Below are 12832 nucleotides of genomic sequence, written 5' to 3'. Positions count from 1 at the left end.
TAATTAGTTGCCCAGAGGCTAGGAGAAGATGGAGTAAGGAATGACTGCTACTGTGTATAGAACTCCTTTTCTGGGTGAAGAAAGTTTCTAAAGTAGTGATGGTTGCACAACTCTGTGAACATAGTACAAACCATTAAATTGCACGTTTAAAAAGATGAATTTCGTGGTATGTGAATTATATCTCTTTCAAGTTGTTGCTAAAAAAAGACACATCCATCCAATACAAAGTATATACCTTTATTTGACACAGATTTGAACTATCAACTATGACAAGACAATTTTTAAACACATTAAGGGAAATTTGAACATGGACATGACAAAGGTATTTAGTTACCATTTAAAGAAAGTTCTTACCTGTTAGAGAGACACACAAAAATATTTATTCTAAAATGATATGGTATAGGGTATTTACAGCATAAAAAGAAAGAGATAGAATAAACAAGATTGAAATAACAATGATAATTTTTTACAAGATCATGGTTATAATCTGAAGTTTTCAGAATTTTATTGTTATGAAGGAGACTATAAATATCTTTGTATGATATTCTTTATTCCTTTGGATTGGAGTAATTCTTTCTTGTACATTTCTCAAAGTAGTATATAATTTTATTTATTTATTTATTTTTCCCCCAAAGCTCCAGTGGATAGTTGTATGTCATAGCTGCACATCCTTCTAGTTGCTGTATGTGGAACGCTGCCCCAGCATGGCCAGAGAAGCGGTGCGTCGGTGTGCGCCCGGGATCCGAACCCGGGCCACCAGTAGTGGAGCGCGCGCACTTAACCGCTAAGCCACGGGGCCCGCCCTCAAAGTAGTATAAATTTATACCTTTTGTCATATTGCTCTCTCAAAAGACTGAATAAACTACGGAACCATTTACAACATTTTTGTACTAATTTATTTTATTTTGTTTCATTTGCCAACATTGGTCTTTACTTTTTTTTCTAGTTTAAGAGAGATGTAATGATGGCTTAAGCTGTTTTAGTTTGCTTTCTTTATATTTTAATATGACTGAACTAGTAAGTCAGTTCCTAAAATGCAAAAGAAATCTGATTATTTACCTTATAAGTTTGTTGCTGAAGCAGGATATTTTGGCTGTCATTTTTGCCATTCAGAATATTTTTTATATACCATTATTTATACTTTGTATTAGCCATAGTGTGGACAGTTATTACATCATATAGAAACTGACCTAAATATGTGGAAATATTAAATTGGCTAATGTTAGACCATCTAGTACAATGGTAGAATCCTGAATGCTCAAAAAGCTATTGCTTATCATATCTCATGGATTTTCTAAGAAAGAAATAGAAATTATTGGTCTTTTATCTAATTCCAAATGAATATTACTGGTCTGAATATCAAATAAAAATGATTTTACCTAAAATGGCACATGATACACATTTTATTTTAAAAAATCACATTGCTTTTTTTTTTTATAATTTTTTTTAACTTTATTTATTTATTTTTCCCCCCAAAGCCCCAGTAGATAGTTGTATGTCATAGTCGCACAGCCTTCTAGTTGCTGTATGTGAGACGCCGGCCTCGGCATGGCCGGAGAAGAGGTGCGTTGGTGCACGCCCGGGATCCGAACCCTGGCTGCCAGCAGCGGAGCGCACGCACTTAACCGCTAAGCCACGGGACCGGCCCCTGACATTGCTTTTTATAGCATTCAAAACTTCAAATATTGACCCAGGAAAGCTTAGAAATAAAGAACTGAAAAACAAAACTTTCAACTGATAAAAGAAAAATCCTTGTTAACTTAAAATTGAAGAAGAACAGGGCCGGCCCCGTGGCTTAGCGGTTGAGTGCGCGCGCTCTGCTGTTGGCGGCCCGGGTTCGGATCCCTGGCGAGCACCGACGCGCCGCTTCTCCGGCCGTGCTGGGGCCGCGTCCCACGTGCAGCGGCTAGAGGGATGTGCAGCTACGGCATACAACTATCTACTGGGGCTTTGGGGGAAAAATAAATAAATAAAATCTTTAAAAAAAAAAAAAAAAGAAGAACAAAATCTTTTTGATGAAACTTAGATATGCAAAATTAGAGCTGGGAAAAATTGATTTGGTAGGAATTATGATCTTAAAAGGAAATTATGGGGCCAGCCCCATGGCTTAGCGGTTAAGTGTGTGCGCTCCGCTGCTGGCGGCCCGGGGTTCGGACCCCGGGCGGGCACCGACGCACCGCTTCTCCGGTCACAATGAGGCCGTGTCCCACATACAGCAACTAGAAGGCTGTGCAACTGTGACATACAACTATCTACTGGGGCTTTGGGGGAAAAAAATAAGACAAAAATTAAAAAAAAAAAATTTAAAAAAAAAAATAAAAGGAAATTACAATGGCAAAATCTTCAATGGTAAAATTAGATATGGACAAAAAGTGATCAAATTTTCAAAACAAAAAATTGATTCTGATTAAATAATTTCAGAGAAATAAAAATAACATGAAAAACATTGGAGGGGCCGGCCCCATGGCTTGGCAGTTAAGTGCCTGTGCTCCGCTACTGGTGGCCAGGGTTCAGATCCCGGGCGTGCACCGACGCACCGCTTGTCTGGCCATGCTGAGGCCGCATCCCACATACAGCAACTAGAAGGATGTGCAACTATGACATACAACTATCTACTGGGGCTTTGGGGGGAAAAAAAGGGAAAAGAAAAAAAAAAAGAAAAACATTGGAAATGATTTTACTGCTCTCCATATAAAATTAAAGATTTAAATTTATATATTAAAGAATTAACAATTCATCAAGGTATCATGCTAATAAAATATTTTATTGATGAAAAACATGTAATAAAAGATTTCCTAATCTCAAAACAGCAGCATAAAAAGTACTCTTAATTTCGTATTAATTGTGTGTGGGGGTGAGGGGGACAGGTCAGAAAATATTATTTTTATTTGCTAATTTTTTCCTTTTGTCTTTATTTCCTGATGACAATTTTGGTAAATAAGTTCAAAAATTTATTTCCTACCACAATCAGATGCACAGGGAAAGAAACAGAAGTTCTTTGTTTTTTGTTTTCCTCTCACACTAGACCTTTCATTCAGTAGAAATATGGCATTCTAGTCTATCCTGACAGTCTGGGATTCTGTGATCTTTTATTTTTTTTTCAAAATAAGATTTTATTCATGGCTACATAATAAATCATCATAAGGCTGTACCATAAAGCATTTGTTGCCCCAATGATGTATACTTAAGTTTGGCCAACAAAATAACACTGTAGGGTACAACATAAGTTTTTTTTTAATTTAAAACTATTCTGACTTTCCTCTTATTTAGTGGGAGGAAAAATTATTAAATGTCTGATCCAGTTTAAGCTTTGTTTACCCCTATAATCTAAATGATCCTTTGAGGTTCATTAAGCCAGCAAGAAAATTATCTGGAGAAGTCTGATAGCAAGACAGAGTCTTATGCAAGGTAAGGTAATCATGGAAGTGATGTCCTTTCACCTTTGACATAATTGTAGTTGTTAGAAGCAAGTAACAAGGGCCGTCCCAGTGGCCTGTGGTTAAGTTTGGCCCACTCCACTTCAGTGGCCAGGGTTTGGTTCCCAGGCACGGACCTATGCCACTTGTCAGTGGCCATGCTGTGGTGGCAACCTACATACAAAATAGAGGAAGATTGGCACAGATGTTAGCTCAGGGCAAATCTTCCTCAGAAAAAAATAAGAAGCAAGTAACAAGTCCCACTCACACTCAAGGGTAGGTATTACACAAAGGTGTGAATATGAGAAAGAGGAAATAATGGGGGGCCTCTTAGAGTTTGTCCACCTAGCTAGAAAGAGAGAAAGTTAACAAGAAAGATAATACTCCAGGAAGAAAGAATAATAAATTGAAAGTACAAAATAAGGCCGGCCCTGTGGCTTAGCGGTTAAGTGCGTGCTCTCTGATGCTGGCGGCCCGGGTTCGGATCCCGGGCGCACACCGACGCACCGCTTCTCCGGCCACGCTGAGGCCGCGTCCCACATACGGCAACTGGAAGGCTGTACAACTATGACATACAACTATCTACTGGGGCTTTGGGGAGAAAATAAATAAATAAAACTTTAAAAAAAAAAAAAAAGAAAGTACAAAATAAGGTGGCTGAAATAAGTCCAAACATAACAGTAATCACAGTGTGAATGAATTAAGTTCACCTGATAAAAGATCAATGGGTAAAATAAAGACAAATGTTGGATATGCCATTTATAAGAGATATACCCAAAAGAAAATGATACAAGAAGGTTAAAAATATTGGCATTGGAAAATATACAGCATTACAATACAAACAATACTGGTAACAGGGAAAGTTGAATTTAAGGCAAAGCAATAAAAGAGATAATGTGGAATATTTCATACTAATAAAAGTAAAAAACAACAGGAAGACGTAACAGTTTTGAACGTTTATGAACCAAAAAAAATAGCTTCAACATAAGTAAAGCAAAAATTTTTAGAAATCAAGAAAAATGTAACAAATCCTAAATCATAATGGGATATTTTAATACATTTTTCTCAGAAAAATCAATAAATTAAATAAACAAAAATATGGCTATTGAAGATTTGAGTAATACAATGAGCAGGCTTGATGTAAAGAAATAGTTATAAAAAATGATAACATTTTAAGCCACAAATAAAATTACAACACATTTCAAAAGACAGAAATCAGATCATATTCACTGAGTGCAATGCAATAAAATTAAAAAGAAAATAACATCCATAAAGAGATCCAAACATGCTGAAATTAAGAAATATAGTATTAAATGTATATATAGATTTTAAGCTGTAGCCTAACTTCGGAAATGTTATAATGTGAAAAAGATCATCTTAGAAAAGACAGCATACCATATATCTCTGGTTCTTAGAAACTATCCTTTAGATCCTTGCTCTCCTGTGGAAGCTGCAATTATTTCTTCCCCCATTTGCTAGGACCCAGAACATTAATGACTCCAGGGTCCCCTCCTCCAGACTTTCCTTTATATTTCAAGGCTTTGGGTAGCATATTTTGGGGGACAGAACAATGCTAAATATATTTACCTGTTAACCTAATTTAATTCTCACAATAAGGTGATGAGAGAAATCCAGTTTAGAGAGCGTGGAATAACTTGCTCAATGAACATCTGTTGACAAAAACCTCAGCAAGGACAAATAACTCATCCAATATCTTGTCCTGTTACAACCAGGAATCAAACCTGTCTGGCTTGAAAGCCCGGGCCCTTTTATGCACACAACACTGCAATTTCGGTTCAGAGGTGTTTTCCCTAGCTTGAATCCCCATCGAACAGTTTATCAAGATCATCTATATAACCAGTCTATACACTGGAAGTATATTAAACCAGTAATAATTGATTTATAAAATCTCAATGCTATTTCTTCTTTTTGTCCTGAATAGTATTAGAAAGAGCACCGTCTCACAATTTCTGCAGGCTTTAAATACGAAAAAGTAAAAAATTAGCTGGGACTGAGAAAGTAAAAATATGCCCTATTACACATCAGTCTGGGAGAACAGAAACAGATAAAGTCAGTTGCAAATTTAACTAGAAATAATGTTTCCCCCAAGGATGTGGTGCAGCTGTAAAGCATCACAACAACCTCTTTCCTTGAGTGACTACTGGTTCTCTAAAACTGTAGACTAGAAGCTTTGCTGTTTGAAATTGTATCAGGAAGAATGAAATATCCCACTATCTCTTGGATAATCTAAGTCACAAAGAAGCAACCTTGATTTCCAATCCAGGTGCAGAGCTTCAGAGAAGGGGTTTCTGAAAACGACATTCCACCTTCACCTTAACTTTGTAGTTTCCAAAGAAACAGAAGCCTGTTCAATTTTTCAGTCCAGATCTGATGTTGCCCCCTTTACATACAACTCTGCTTTGCTTTGATCCTATTAAAATACAGCATCATTTAATTATCACCTAAATGTCACCCTTCCCCCAAATCCTATAACTCTTATCTTTTCCTTTGTTTAGTGAGACAGCCCATAGTTTCTCCAGTGTGTGGTCTCTCTTGTTGCAACATGTGAGTACACCTCACTTTGTTTGACCACAGGTTTGTCCCTGATGGTCTTTGGCTGATTGGGCTAGAGCAGTTCCCATGGAGGTATGACCAAGACCCTTGCTGCCATGAACCGGGACCTCGACTCAGTAATAATAGGCACATCTGAGACCCCTAGAGTTTCCCCTGCGTGAAGCCTCTCTGTCCTTGACTGCATGGATTTTGCGCTGAATCTGGACTTTTATTATCTCTTGGCCCTTCAAAGTCATGCTGATTTCTTGAGTAAGCAGACAGGGCAACTTATCCTTGGGGTTAGGGCCCAAAACTCTTTTAAGTGATACTTTAATTTTTGACCAACTGTAAGCCAACTTCTCATGAGTTGCTTGGTAATCAACTTGCACTACTTCCTGGCGTAACTTCACAGAGGATGGTTTGGAATTGTAGTGGCTAATCTGAAGAACTTTGACATAAATAAGACTGTTCATGTTAGAGATGCCTTAGAATGAAAAAGAAAAAAAACCTCTCGTGAGAGGATTGTCTGTCTTATCTGTCTAAAAGAGAGATCATTTAGTTTAACGAAAGACTCTCTCCCTCCTCAAATATCCTTCATTTCCGTTCTTAGGGGACTAATAAATATTGACTGTGTTATCTGTGATTTGATAAAATTGTCAAGAGCGCGAGTTACTGTATGAATCAGTTGTAACAACTCATGTGTGTTTTGAAATGGGTTTTTCTAAATCTAAACTTTTTCCCTCTCCTTGCAGCAGAAAGATTATTAGCCTTTCTCCCAAGATAATTTTATATTTGTCTAAAGCTGGCTCCCACTCACTTTTTTTTTCCCTTCTGTCTTCTCACTCTTCCTCTCACTGAGAAAATTTAAAGGTGAATTGACTAGAAAAAAAATCATTCTGTTGTCATAGGTACAGTCTAGGAATACCTAGTCCACATAAACAATCAAAAATTTCAAAAAAAACAGAAAGAAAAAGTTAATACTAACTTTTACTAACTTTTAATACTAATTAAAAAATTAATGCTAACACTATATTTTAATTTTTATAAGATGAAAGTTAAACTTCTCATGCTTTAAACTATCTAAATTTTTTATATTGGGCTTATGAGTCAAATAAGTTATCCTTTCCAAAAATTGTTTAAGATTAAAAATGTAAAATGGCGTTTAAATGAAAATGTAATGGTAGATATCTTTTAAAACATTCTGATCATGTGAAATTCTTATACTACTACCAATGATTAGGCTTTAATATGTTAATTAAAATTGTTATTTCCAAGTTCTTAGTTAAATTTTTAAGACTTTAGAAAATAAGTTAATAGATACATAATCTTTGGAGACTTGGACAATTTCTAAGTAAAAAATGATAACTAAATGTAGTTTCAATCTACTCATTCTTTTTTTTTATTGAGGTCATAATGGTTTATAACATCGTGTAATTTCAGGTATACATTATTATTTATCAGTTTCTGTATAGACTGCATCGTGCTCTCCACCAATATCCTAATTTTATTCCGTCACCATATATATGTGCCCCTTTACCCTTTTCCCCCTCTCCCCAAACTCCTTCCCCTCTGGTAACTACTAATCTATTCTCTTTATCCATGTGTTTGTTTATCTTCCACATATGAGTGAAATCATGTGGTGTTTGTCTTTCTCTGTCTGGTTTGTTTCACTTAACATAATACCCTCAAGGTCTATCCATGCTGTTGAAAATGAAATAATTTTGTCTTTTATTATGGCTGAGTAGTATTCCATTGTATACATAAATAACACATCTTCTTTATCCATTCATCAGTTGATGGGCACTTGGGTTGCTTCCACATCTTGGCTATTGTGAATAATGCTGCACTGAACATAGGGGTGCGTAAATCTCTTTGAATTGTTGATTCCAAGTTCTTTGGATAAATACCCAGCAGTGGGATAGCTGGATCATATGGTATTTCTATTTTTAACTTTTTGAGAAATCTCCATACTGTTCTCCATAGTGGCTGCACCAGTTTGCATTCCCACCAGCAGTGCATGAGGCTTCCCTTTTCTCCACATTCTCTCTAATATTTGTTATTTTTTGTCTTGGTAATTATAGCCTTTCTGACAGGTGTAAGGTGATATCTCATTGTAGTTTTGATTTGCATTTCCCTAATAATTAGTCGTGTTGAACATCTTTTCATGTGCCTGTTGGCCATCTGTATATCTTCTTTGGAAAAATGCCTGTGCATATCTTCTGCCCATTTTTTGATCAAATTGTTTTTTTGTTGTTGAGTTGTATGAGCTCTTTATATATTTTGGAGATTAACCCCTTGTTGGATATATGATTTGCAAATATTGTCTCCCAGTTGGTGGGTTGTCTTTTCGTTTTGTTCCTGGTTTCCTCTGCCTTGCAGAAGCTCTTTAGTCTGATGTAGTCCCATTTGTTTATTTTTTCTCTTGTTTCTCATGCCTGAGTAGACATGGTATTGGAAAAGATCCTGCTAAGATCGATGTCAAAGAGTGTACTGCCTATATTTTCTTATAGGAGATTTATGGTTTTACGTCTGACATTCAAGTCTTTAATCTATTTTGAGTGAATTTTTGTGTGTGGTAAAAGATAATGGTCTACTTTCATTCTTTCGCATGTGGCTGTCCAGTTTTCCCAGCACCATTTATTGAAGAGACTTTCCTTTCTCCATTGTATGTTCTTGGCTCCTTTTTCGAAGATTAGCTGACTATAGATGTATGGTTGTATTTCTGGACTCTCAGTTCTGTTCCTTGATCTGTGTGTCTGTTTTTGTGCCAGTACCATGCTGTTTTGATTTCTGTAGCTTTGTAGTATATTTTGAAGCCAGGGATTGTGATGCCTCCAGCTTTTTCTTTTTTCTCAGAATTGCTTTAGGTATTTGGGGTCTTTACTTGTTCCATACAAATTTTAGCATTCTTTGTTCTATTTCCGTGAAGAATGTCATTGGGATTCTGATTGGGATTGCCTTGAATCTGTAGATTGCTTTAGGTAGTATGGACATTTTAACTATGTTTATTCTTCCAATCCATGAGCATGGAGTATCTTTCCATTCTCTTCATGTGTTCTTCGATTTCTTTCAATAATGTCTTATAGTTTTCACTGTATAGGTCTTTCACCTCCTTGGTTAAATTTATTTGTAGATATTTTATTCTTTTTCATTGAGATTGTAAATGGGATTGTATTTTGTGTGTGTGTGTGAGGAAGATCAGCCCTAAGCTAACATCCATGCTAATCCTCCTCTTTTTGCTGAGGAAGACCGGCTCTAAGCTAACATCTATTGTCAATCCTCCTCCTTTTTGTTTCCCCAAAGCCCCAGTAGATAGTTGCACATTCTTCTAGTTGCTGTATGTGGGACGCGACCTCAGCATGGCCGGAGAGGCGGTGCGTCAGTGCGCGCCCGGGATCCGAACCCAGGCCACCAGTAGCAGAGCGCGAGCACTTAACCGCTAAGCCACAGGGCCGGCCCTCCAGGCATTTTCTGATTTCTCTTTTGATTTCTTCATTGATGCAATGGTTGTTCATTAGCATGTTGTTTGGTCTCCACATATTTGTGACTTGCCCAGCTTTTTTCTTGTAGTTGATTTCCAGTTTCATAGCATTATGGTTGGAAAAGATGCTTGATATGATTTCAATCTTCTTAAATTTATTGAGGCTCGCTTTGTTTCCCAACATATGGTCTATCTTTGAGAATGTTCCATGTGCACTTGAGAAGAACGTGTATTCTGCTGTTTTTGGATGGCATGTTCTATATATATCTATTAAGTCCATCTGGTCTAGTTTTTCATTTAATTCCACTATTTCCTTGTTGACTTTCTGTCTGGATGATCTATCCATTGATTTAAGTGGGGTGTTGAGGTCCCCTACTATTATTGTGTTGTTGTTTATTTCTTCCTTTAGGTCTGTTAATAGTTGCTTTATATACTTTGGTGCTCCTATGTTAGGTGCGTATATATTTATAAGTGTTATGTCCTCTTGGTGGAATGTCCCTTTTATCATTATATACTGCCACTCTTTGTCTCTCATTGCCTTTTTTATCCTAAAGTCTGCTTTGTCTGATATAAGTATAGCAATACCTGCTTTCTTTTGCTTGCCATTTGTTTGGAGTATTGTCTTCCAGCATATATATAAAAATATTCTGGGCCAGCCCCGTGGCTTAGCGGTTAAGTGCATGCGCTCCACTGTTGGCAGCCCAGGTTCGGATCCCGGGCATGCACCGACACACTGTTTGTCCAGCCATGCTGAGGCAGCGTCCCACATACAGCAACTAGAAGGATGTGCAACTACGACATACAACTATCTACTGGGGCTTTGGGGAGAAAAAGGGAAAAAAAGGAGGAGGATCGGCAATAAATGTTAGCTCAGGGCCAGTCTTCCTCAGCAAAAGGAGGAGGATTGGCATGGAGGTTAGCTCAGGGCTGACCTTTCTCAAAAAAATATATATATATTCTTTATATATTTTGGAGATTAACCCCTTCTCAGATATATGATTTGCAAATATTGTCTTCCAGTTGGTGGGTTGTCTTTTCATTTTGTTCATGGTATCCTTTGCCTTGCAGAAGCTCTTTAGTCTGATGTAGTCCCATGTGTTTATTTTTTCTCGTTTCTCATGCCTGAGTAGACATGGTATTGGAAAAGATCCTGCTAAGACCGATGTCAAAGAGTGTACTGCCTATATTTTCTTCTAGGAGTTTTATGGTTTTACGTCTGACATTCAAGTCTTTAATCCATTTTGAGTGAATTTCTGTGTATGGTAAAATATAATGGTCTACTTTCATTCTTTTGCATGTGGCTGTCCAGTTTTCCCAGCACCATTTATTGAAGAGACTTTCCTTTCTCCATTGTACGTTCTTGGCTCCTTTTTCAAAGACTAGCTGTCTGTAGATGTGTGGTTTTATTTCTGGGCTTTCAATTCTGTTCCATTGATCTGTGTGTCTGTTTTTGTACCAGTACCATGATGTTTTGATTACTGTACTTTGTAGTATATTTTGGAATCAGGGATTGTGATGCCTCCAGCTTTGTTCTTTTTTTTTTTTGCTAAGGAAAATTAGCTCTGAGCTAACATCTGTTGCCAATCTTCTTCATTTTTTTTCTCTTGAGGAAGATTAGCCCCAAGCCAACATCTGTGCCAGTCCTGCTCTACTTTATCACTTTGGTGAAGTATTCCTTCTGCTCGTTAATTTTATTCCTGAATTCGTTGAACTGTCTTTCTGAGTTTTCTTATAACTCATTGAGTTACATTATGACAACTATTTTGAATTCTCTGTCATTTAGCTTGTAAATTTCTGTGACTTCAGGATTGGTTTCTGGACACTTGTCATTTTCCTTCTGCTCTGAAGTGTTAATGTTGTTCTTCATGGTGTTTGATGTAGTGATCCTTTGCCAGGGCATAGTGGTAGTATCAGGTCACAGATTCCACTTGCCACCTGTAGGGGCGGGGGGCAGGAACTGTGTTTTCTGAACCCATCTCATCTGCTGGAAGTTGTGCAGATAGGGCTCATCCGCATTTGCCTCCTGGAGGCAGCTGCTTGGCAGGTCACACATGGATGTGCAGGCACTCTGGTGCGGAACTGCTGCTTTGGCCGGGGACCCGCAGAGCTGGTGCACTAGGCGGGAGGGGAGGGGCACTTTCTGTCATGCATGTGGGCCTGCTTAGCGCTCATGGGCGGCTCTCCTGGGCTGCTGCACTTGGTGGGGGCACCCACGTGGTGGCTGAGCCTTGCCACTCAGTGTGTAGCATTCCCAAAGGCCGGGCTGCAACTCTGAAAGTGAAAGCATTTGTGTGTAGGCCTGCCTTCTCCCTCACCTCCTCTTACAATTGCTCGCTGGCTGCTGTGTGAAGACCCATGACCTAAATCACTGCCACTGGAGGGGATCCACTCACCTCCTTCCACTGCTTCCTGGGGATCCAATAACCCCACCTTCAGATGTATGGCTGCATGGATCTCTCCGATGTCCTATTGTGCTTTGTAGGGATTCCTCTGTTGGTTAATGAATGTCCCCATTTGGTTGTAACTTAGGAGAGGGAGAGTAGGGGAATAGCTCACTCTGCCATGATGCTGGTGTCACTCCCCCCTCACCAATCTACTCTTATTTATTTATTTATTTTTTTGTGAGGAAGATTGGCCCTGAGCTAACATCTGCCAATACTCCTCTTTTTTTGCTGAGGAAGACTGGCCCTGGGCTAACATCCATGCCCATCTTCCTCCACTTTATATGGGACGCCTGCCACAGCATGGCCTGACAAGCAGTGGGTCGGTGTGCACCCGGGATCCGAACCAGCGAACCCCGGACCACCTCGGCGGAGCATGCGCACTTAACTACTTGCGCCACCAGGCCGGACCCAGTTATTCTTTTTTTTTTGCTGGGAAAGATTCACACTGAGCTAACATCTGTTTCCAATCTTTCTCTCTCTTTTTTTTTCCCTCCCCAAAGCCCTGGTACATAGTTGCATATTCTAGTTAAGTCCTTCTAGTTCTTCTATGTGAGCTGCCACCACAGCATGGCTCTTGACAGACGAGTGGTGTGGTTTCACATCCTGGAGCCAAACGCGGGCCAGTGAAGTGGAGCACACCAAACTTTAACCACTAGGCCATCAGGGCTGGCTCTACTCTTATTCTTAAATGTTATAAAATGACTATAAATTAACAGAATGTGCGAATGCTTTGATGTCATATGTGGGTTTGTTTTGCCAGCCTAAAATTTATAAAGATAATCTAAAATGTGTACTCAAAAGATTATGTGGGGCCGGCCCCGTGGCTTAGTGGTTAAGTGCGTGCGCTCCACTACTGGCGGCCCAGGTTCGGATCATGGGCACGCACCAACGCACCGCTTGTCCAGCCATGCTGAGGTGGTGTCCCACATACAGCAACT

This window comes from Ceratotherium simum, chromosome 8 (assembly GCF_057802395.1).
Source record: "Ceratotherium simum simum isolate JZ-2026a chromosome 8, ASM5780239v1, whole genome shotgun sequence".
In the NCBI taxonomy this organism is placed as follows: Eukaryota; Metazoa; Chordata; class Mammalia; order Perissodactyla; family Rhinocerotidae; genus Ceratotherium; species Ceratotherium simum.
The sequence above is the reverse complement of the archived record's forward strand: the minus strand, read 5'-3'. Positions refer to the sequence as shown.